At 53.8% G+C, this 8,585-nt stretch overlaps 1 long non-coding RNA gene and 1 pseudogene across 1 annotated transcript; one reads left to right on the forward strand and one right to left on the reverse strand.

Moving 5' to 3' along the window:
- The first annotated feature begins 978 nt into the window (after nucleotides 1-978).
- Nucleotides 979-4,994, forward strand: LOC142076453 (uncharacterized). Its single transcript, XR_012671186.1, has 3 exons — nucleotides 979-1,026; nucleotides 3,589-3,803; nucleotides 4,953-4,994. It is a non-coding gene; the product is annotated as an uncharacterized LOC142076453 (long non-coding RNA).
- A 75-nt stretch (nucleotides 4,995-5,069) lies between these two features.
- LOC142076452 (histone H2A.V-like) lies at nucleotides 5,070-6,039 on the reverse strand (annotated as a pseudogene).
- Nucleotides 6,040-8,585: the final 2,546 nt, after the last annotated feature.

Consider the following 8,585-nt stretch of genomic DNA (forward strand, 5'->3'; position numbering starts at 1 on the left):
GCGGGGGCAAGGCCTGTGATTGCTCTGTAGCCAGAGAGCCAATCAGAGGAAACAGAACCGCGGGGAAGGGCGGGCACTGGTGGTGGGGGGAGTGGCCTCTCAGGCAGCCAATAAGAGAGAGCATCACCTCAAGGGAGGCCTGAAACCAGGGCAGAGTGACAGCCCCAGGCAGCAATCGGAGGTCATCAGCTCAAGGGAAGGGCGGGCACTGCAGCACAGCAGCCTGACCGCCTGGGGCCAATCAGAGGCAGCATCCCCTCAGGGGAGGAGACTGACAGCCCTCCCGACCTATGCCGGCAAAGACCGATGTGAGAAGAAGGCGGGCTCCGGCGGCAGCCAGGCCGAGCTTCAGCATGGTGCATGTGGGGCCTGCCCCGAGGCCGAGCAGCCCCCGGCCCGGGGCCCCTCTTCCCCCCGTCCACCCTGTCTCTCCCGTGCCCCCTCCCCGGCCGCCCCCATGTTCTGGACCCCCCTGACTCCATGGGAGCCCCCGGCTCACAGAGAGTCAGTGTCCCGTGGCCGTGCCGCTGGACGGCAGCCATGGGCCACCGGGCTTCTCGCCGCCATCGCCTCTGGCATCCGACCGACGGTGACGAGGACGTGACGGTGAGGCCGCCGGGGTGGGAGTGGGGTACACGAGGATGGGTGGCAGGGGGTGATGCTTGTTGTGGGGCCGCCTGCCATCACCTCCCCCACACCCCCTCCCCGCAGCGCAAGGGACCCCGCAGCAGCCTGAAGGGTGGCGAGGAGGGGGAGGCCGTGGCCGCCACCCAGCGTCTCCCCCCGAGATGGTGAGTTGAGCAGGGGGGGATGGCGGGGCGGGGGTCTGCCCCTGCAAGCAGGGGGGGTCCCAGGGTTGATGCTCTCCCCCTCGTCTCTCCCCACAGCTGCTGCACATCATGTCCCACCTGCTGAGCCTGGGCCAGACCTGCCGCTACCTCCACGAGGTGTGCGACAGCGAGGCCGCCTGGCGCCACTTCTGACCCGGCAGCGCCCGGCTCTGCAGGAAGGCCGCCATCCTCAAGTGTGAGTCCCTGCCATTGTCCGGGGCGGGGGGTGGTGGAACTTTTTTCCCCAGCGTCATTTGTAGAGTGCAAAGCTGTGATTCTAGGCTTGAAAGCCTTGCTTTTGGGTCCCAAAGCCTCATTTTTAGGGTACAAACCCTCATTTATAGTTCCAAACTGCCCTTTTCAGGTTCCAAGACTCATTTTAAGGGCCGAGAGCCTTTGGTTATTTTTAAGGCCAAAAGACTGATTTTGAGGGTCCAAACCCTCATTTTTAGCTTCCAAAGCCTCCTTTTCAGGGAGCAACGCCTCAGTTTTAGGAGGCAGTCTGCAATTTGGATGGCCCAAAGCCGCCTTTTGAGCTTTGAATGGCCCATATTTGGGGTGCAAAGCCTTAGCGTTTGGTACCAAAGCATCATTTTAGGGCACAACACCTAATTTCAGGGTTCAAAGCCTCAACTTCGTTTCCAAAGCCCCATTTCTAAGGCCCAAAGCCACATTCTCTAAGCCCGAAACCCTCCTTTTGAGGGTCCAAACTCTCATTTGGAAACTCTCATTTACAGGTCAAAGCCTCCATTGGAGTGCCCAAAGCCCTATTTTAGGGACCGAAGGTTCCCTTCTGGGGGCCAGAGAGGAACCAAGAAGTTCCCCTCCTTTGCGGGGTCAAAAGCCTTGTTTGTGGCACCTCGGCCATCCTTCTTTGTGCCCAAAGCCTCCTGCTAAGGGCCGAAATCCTCATTTTTCAGGTCCCAACGTGTCTTTTGTGACCCATAGCCTTTTTTTAGGGCCCACAGTTTTACTTAGAGGGTCTAAACCCTCATTTTTTAGGGAAGAAAGCTTTGTTTTAGGGTCTAAAGCTATCTTTAGAGTGTCCAAAGCCGCGTTTTACTTTGCAAAGCCTTCGGTTTGGCTTCCAGCGCCTCATTTTTATGGTCCAAAGGCTCAGCTGTAGTTTGCAAAGTCTCCTTTTCGGAGCCCAGGGCTGCATTTTTACTTGCCGAAGCCTCATTTTCAGGCTCCTAACCAGCATTTTTAGGATCCAGCCAGTTGGTTTCAGGTTCCAAGCTGCATCTTGAGTGTCCAAACCCTCCTTTTTATGGTCCAAACCCCCTCTCTTAGGGCCCAAAGCCTCATTTGCAGAGTCCAAAGCTTTGATTCTAGGGTATAAACCCTCCTTTTTGGGGTATCAACCCTCATTTGTAAGTTGCAAGCCCCACTTCTAATGTCCAAAGACTCATCTTAAGGACCCAGAGCATCACTTTGAAGGCCCAGAGTCTGACTGTGAAGGTCCAAAGTGTCATTTGTAGAGGGCAAACCCTTATTTACAAGTTATTTTCAGGGACCAAGGCCTCATTTTTAGGAGACAGACTGCAATTCTGAAGGCCCAAATCCTCCTCTTCAGCCTCCAAAGATGAGTTTTTAGCGTGCAAAGCCTTAGGTTTTGGTACCAAAGCATCATTTTAGGGCACAAAACCTGATTTGAGGGTTCAAAGTCTCGTTTTCATTTTCAAAGCCTGATTTGTAGGGCCCAAAGCCTCATTTGTAGGGCCCAAAGCTTTGATTCTAGGGTCCAAACCCTCCTTTTTTAGGCTCCAAGCCCTCCTTTTTTTAAAGCTGCAAGCCCTCCTTTTTTTAAAGCTGCATACCCTCCTGTTTTTTAGGCTCGATACCCTCCTTTTTCAGGGGTCCAAGCCCTCTTGGTTCTTTTAGGCTGCAAGCCCTCAAAGTTCTTTTTGGCACGATTACCCTCCTTTTTTCAGTCTGCAAGCCCTCCTGGTTTTTTTAGGCTCGATTACCCACCTTTTTTTCAAGCTGCAAACCCGCCTTTTTTGCAGGCTCCAAACCCGCCTGTTTTTTAGGCACGATTACCCGCCTTTTTTTTAGGCACGATTGCCCTCCTTTTTTTAGGCACGATTGCCCTCCGCAGGATTACCCTCCTTTTTTTTAGGCTCCAAGCCCTCCTTTTTTTTAGGCTGCAAGCCCTCCTGGTTTTTTTAGGCTCTAAGCCCTCCTTTTTTTTAGGCTGCAAGCCCTCCTTTTATTAGGCTGCAAACCTTCCTTTCCTGAGGACCAAGCCCCCCTTTTTTAAGGTCCAAGCCCGACTTTTTTAGGCTCGTTATCCTCCTTCTTTTAGGCTTGCTATCCTCCTTTTTCAGAGGTTGAAGCCCCCCTGGTTTTTTCAGGCTGCAAGCCCTCCTGGTTTTTTTAGGTTGCAAAGCCTTAGGTTTTGGTACCAAAGCATCAGTTTAGGGCACAAAGCCTGATTTGAGGGTTCAAAGTCTCGTTTTCATTTTCAAAGCCTCATTTGTAGGGCCCAAAGCCTCATTTGAAGGGCCCAAAGCTTTGATTCTAGGGTCCAAACCACCGAGGCGAAGGGCTCCGGAGCGGAGCATCGCGCGGGGGGACCCTTCCTGAAGCGGCAAAACCGCGGCAAAAACCGCCAAGGCAAAAGCGCAGGGAGAGAGAGGCTGCCCCAGCCCCCTCCCCCGAGCCGGGGAGCAAGCTCCTGACGAGCGGCGGCTCTGACTCAGCGCGGGCGGGGGGGACGGCGGCCGTTTAAAACCCGGGGTACCCGCCGTTTCAGAGAAGCCACCGAGGCGAAGGGCTCCGGAGCGGAGCATCCCGCCAGGGGACCCTTCCTGAAGCGGCAAAACCGCGGCAAAAACCGCCAAGGCAAAAGCGCAGGAGCGAGAGGGTGCCCCAGCCCCCTCCCCCGAGCCGGGGAGCGAGCTCCTGACGAGCGGCGGCTCTGACTCAGCGCGGGCGGGGACAGGCGGGACGGCGGCCAAACCCCCTCAGGTACAGGAGCAGCCCCCAGGGAGCGCGAGCGACCCGGAGCGCGGCGAACAGGGCGGGCAAACAGGGCGTGGCGCCTCAGGTGGGGCGGGCAGTGCGGGCGGGCAGGGCGCAACCCCCCCCAGGCTCTAGAGGTGAGCTCAGCTCGTGGTCGTCGCCCTCCCAGAAGAGGAGACCCGGCCATGGTTTCCACTCGATGGCCAAAAGCCATCGCCAGAAGAAACGCGTTTTATCCCCTTCCCCCTTCGAACCTCAGTTAAATCCCCCTCGATGAGCCCCGCCAACTCATAGGCGAGAATCCTTTTCCCCCTGTGAGACAGCTGAACTCCATCCGTCGCCAGCAGCCCCGGTGCCGTGTAAACCTCCCCGTGGTCAAAGCAGCCAAAATTTCACCGACGGCACCAGCCCCTGAGCCACGTGTTGATCCGATGAGTTTTCTGTTCCCTTCAGTATTCCTCCCTGCCACTGAAGGGATCGAGGGAAACACCACCTGTGCTCCCGATCCTCCCACCAGTCGCCCCAGCGCCCTGAAGTCCCTTTTGATCGCTTCCGGACTTCTCTCTGCACCCTCCTCACTGCCAGCCTGTATAACCAGTAGCGGGTAGTGATCGGAGGGCTGTACCAGACTGGGGAGCTTCCTAGTAATGTCCTTAACCCGGGCCCCAGGGAGGCAGCAGACTTCCCTGTGGGATGGGTCTGGCCGGCAAATTGGGCCCTCCGTCCCCCTCAGAAGGGAATCACCTAGGACAATTACCCTCCTTTTTTCCTTCCCGGAGGCAGTCGTCATGCGTGGGGCTGACTGCCTCGCCTCAGGCAACCCCCTGGATGGGCCTTCATCTGCGTCCTCGTTTGTCTGGCCCTCAAGTTCCAGGGCCCCATATCTGTTCTGTAAGGGCAACTGGGAAGGTTGGGGTGAGGGAGGCCGGGCGGGGGTTCGCCTGGCGCCCCGAGCAGGGACCTGTGTCCATTCCCCCCCCCGTCGTCGCCTGGGTCCCCTCCTTCTGCCTGGTGGCAAGAGGGCGGGGGATCCTCCGCTTCTTGTGGAGCCTCCACTTGCTGCCCTTGCCTCAGGGATGGTAGGGTGCGGCTCCACCAATCTATCTCCCTCTCACACTCCCTGATACTCCTTAACCTCTCCACCTCCTCCTTCAGCTCTGCCACCAGGCTGAGCAGATCATCCACCTGGTCACAGCGCACACAGGTGTTGTCTCTGCTGCCCTCCTGTACCAGGGACAGGCTCAGGCACTCCCTGCAGCCAGAGACCTGGACAGATGTGTGTTTGCGTGGGGGCTCGGTCTGGGTGGGTCGCCACATTCCTTCTGGGGGTGGCCTTTGTTTTTTTTTTTTTTAAATTAAAAAATGGTTTATCCCTTCCATTTTTGTACAAAACCCAGGGGAGCAGCCGAGCCCCTCGCCCACCGCCCCGACTGCCGCCCCCCCACAAGGTACAACTTTGCGTCAAACTTTGAATCTGAAGCCCATACCAATGTTTGGTACAGTCAATCGCCTGTGCTCTTCCTTTGAACTATTCCTTAAAAAAAAATTCCACGTATCCCCAAGATTTCTTCTGTCCCAGGTACAGTACGACGACGGGAGGGAACGGGCCGCTTCCTTTGGCTTTTTTTTTTCCCCCTCTATGCCGTTTTTTGTTGTCCCTTCTTTCCAATTAGAGACTTGTGAATGTGCGGGATGACGCCTCCACCAGCAATGGTGGCTTTGGTCAGCGAATCCAACTCCTTGTCCCTGCGGATCGCCAGCTGCAGGTGACGGGGAGTGATCCGCTTGACTTTCAGATCCTTTGAGGCATTGCCCGCCAGCTCCAGCACCTCGGCGGTGAGGTACTCCTGGATGGCGGCGCTGTAGACGGCTGCGGTGGCTCCCCCTCGCCCGTGGCTGGTGGGCCGAGTCTTTAAGTGCCTGTGGATCCGTCCCACGGGGAACTGCAGGCCAGCCCTCTGTGAGCGCGACACCGCCTTCGCCTTGGCTTTCCCGCTGTCCTTTCCCGCCTTACCACCAGCCATGGTGTCGGTGCCAGTGTCGGCGCCGCGCCTGTCCTCTGGTCCCGAGTCCGCGCTGGAGCCGCCTCAGGAGCCGCCATTCGTTGTGGATGACCCTCCTCCACACCATCAATAGCTGAACTGAGCGGTGCCACAGAGAGGTCACTCTTGATAGCCCCGGGAATCCCTGGGAATTGAGGGAAACGTTCAGCATAACACCCTCGTTCTGCCTCCTTCGGGACACTGCTTGTGGCTTCAGGGTGGGTCTCCTCAGGGTCATCTAGCTAGGTTTTTGCGTAAACTCCTAGCAAGTGTTTGGGTGAGGGCCTTTCCCCGAGCTCAGGGCTCCCCTTTCTCACTCCTCCAGGCAGCCCCATTGTTAATGTTAATCTTAATCAACATTAATTTTTAAAGTGGTATCATCCTGTGTATAGCCCTCACCCAGAACTGGGTTAAAAGACCAGTTAATAAGAAACCAGAATGATGAAGCTAGTGAGTGGGTGTTTGATTGGAGGAGATCAAGATGTATGTGTTTTAATTTAAGAACACTATGGTGATAGATAGTTTGTTGTGGATTCTATATTGCTCGCTTCTGTAATTTTAAACAATGCAGATTTGTTGCTTAGAAGTTAGATAACTAACAGGTGTGTGTTTGTAATTGTGTGGAGTAGTAATTAATTATAAGCTGTGTGTTTTAGAGGTAGTGAGCTATGGAAACTATAAACAAACGTGGTCCAAGCATGGCTTAGGGACAAATTGCGACCCTATAAGGTAAAAGAGGAAATAAGTTCATGAAGAGTTCACTACCCTGCCGACCACCAGAGCCCACCCGAGACCCCCAAGAAGACCCTAAAGGCTTTAGTGCGCATGTGTTTAAGATGATGTAATATTATTAGTTCTCGGAAATGTAATGAATATGTAACAAGGAAATTTAAATTATGTATGAGAAGCATGGATATAAACAGAAAGGTGACTAGACCAGGTGTGCTTGATTTGTGGCAAGTCCACCGAGCACCCAGGCCTGAATAAAACAATATCTCTCCTGAGCGTGTGGAATTGGTTACTTGCACGCCGGGCACGAATCCGCTTTTCGGACAACACCATCTGTCACCGCAGCTCTGGAGGACTTTGTGAAACCGGAGCAGCTGGATGGCGAAAACTGCTTTAAGTGCAGCCAGTAAGATGATTTCTAACGACATATTAGTACTAGATCCTGCGTGAAGGTGCTGCATGTCATGACGCATGTTAGCTTTTCCCGAAGGCTTCATGCACAATAATCATAGAATCATTAAGGTTGGAAAAGACCCATAAGATCATCGAGTCCAACCGTCAGCCCAACACCACGATGCCCACTAACCATGTCCCTAAGCACCACATCTACACGTCTTTTAAATACTTCCAGGGATGGTGACTCAGCTGCTTCCCTGGCAGCCTGTTCCGATGCTTGACCGCTATTTCAGTAAAGAAACGTTTCCTAATGTCCAATCTAAAGCTCCCTTGGCGCAACTTGAGGCCATTTCCTCTCGTCCTATCGGTAGTTACTTGGGAGAAGAGGCCAACAGCCACCTCGCTACAACCTCCTTTCAGGTAGTTGTAGAGAGCGATGAGGTCTCCCCTCTTCTCCAGACTAAACAGTCCCAGTTCCCTCAGCCGCTCCTCACAAGACTTGTGCTCCAGACCCTTTAGCAGCTTCGTTGCCCTTCTCTGGACAATGAGACGCAGCTTTTTTTTAACCTGGCCTTATGGTACTGAATAGCCTTAAAATAGCGTAAGGATGTGTGAGACATGAAAGCTTGTGTGGCCTTCTGGCGGGGAAAAAGGCTGCATTTCAGGGTGCATTTCAGCACTTGGCTCTGTGCTTGGTTTCAAGGTGTGACAAGATGGTTGCCGCCTCCAAGAGGTTTACAATCCATCGTGTGCCCAAGGTTCTCACGGTGTGTCTGAAAAGGTTTGACGATTTCACCGGCGGGAAATCTTTTGACACTTTCTGGTCATTTTAATGTTCAAGTAGACTTTAGAACATATCAAATCCTTTAAAACACCCTCTCACATAGATACCTTCCTCTTTAGATGTCTTAAAAAATAATAAAATATATAAGCTTTTAACTCCACAGCCATAGACATAACATGCGAGGTGTAGGCATTTAGCACTCCATGCTCGTGTTTTTCTTTCTCTCTTGCAGTCCTTTATGTCTGTGCAGGCCCCTGTTGCTCAACCTCTGCCATGTTAAGTTTTAGCCTTTGGGTTTTTAAATACAGATTTAGCAATGGAGGTTTGTGCAGGCTTGTCTCCACTCTGCTCAGTGTTGGCAGTTTTATCTTCTGTCTGGCTGCCAAGAAACCCCATGTTCCCCAAGGTGTATACGCAACTGGAGCGCAACTTTCTCTTCCTGGAGCAGCAGGTTTCCCAAAGCATGCGCTCTTTCACAAGCTGGCCATGTTGGGTTTTTCGTGTTCCCTTCCGGGATGAGGAGACTTCCCGTGGGAAGACGAGCATGTACTCTGCTCTGGCAGAGCTGCTTTGGCCGAGAACAGTTTCCTGCCACCCAAAGCATCACGTGTTGAAGGCTATTTCGTGTAGTATTTCAGGATTGTCTCTGAGCCCTCTTGGTCTCTCCGTAGGTTGTAGAATATCCTGAGTACTTGGATCTTCGCCCATACACCTCTCAGGCAGCTGGAGAACCGCTCCTCTACGCCTTATACGCTGTCCTGGTGCATAGCGGTGACAGCTGTCATGCAGGACACTATTTCTGCTACACAAAGGTATAGAGCAACTTCCTTCCTAAGA

The sequence above is a fragment of the Calonectris borealis genome, unplaced genomic scaffold (assembly GCF_964195595.1).
Source record: "Calonectris borealis unplaced genomic scaffold, bCalBor7.hap1.2 HAP1_SCAFFOLD_50, whole genome shotgun sequence".
Classification (NCBI taxonomy): domain Eukaryota; kingdom Metazoa; phylum Chordata; class Aves; order Procellariiformes; family Procellariidae; genus Calonectris; species Calonectris borealis.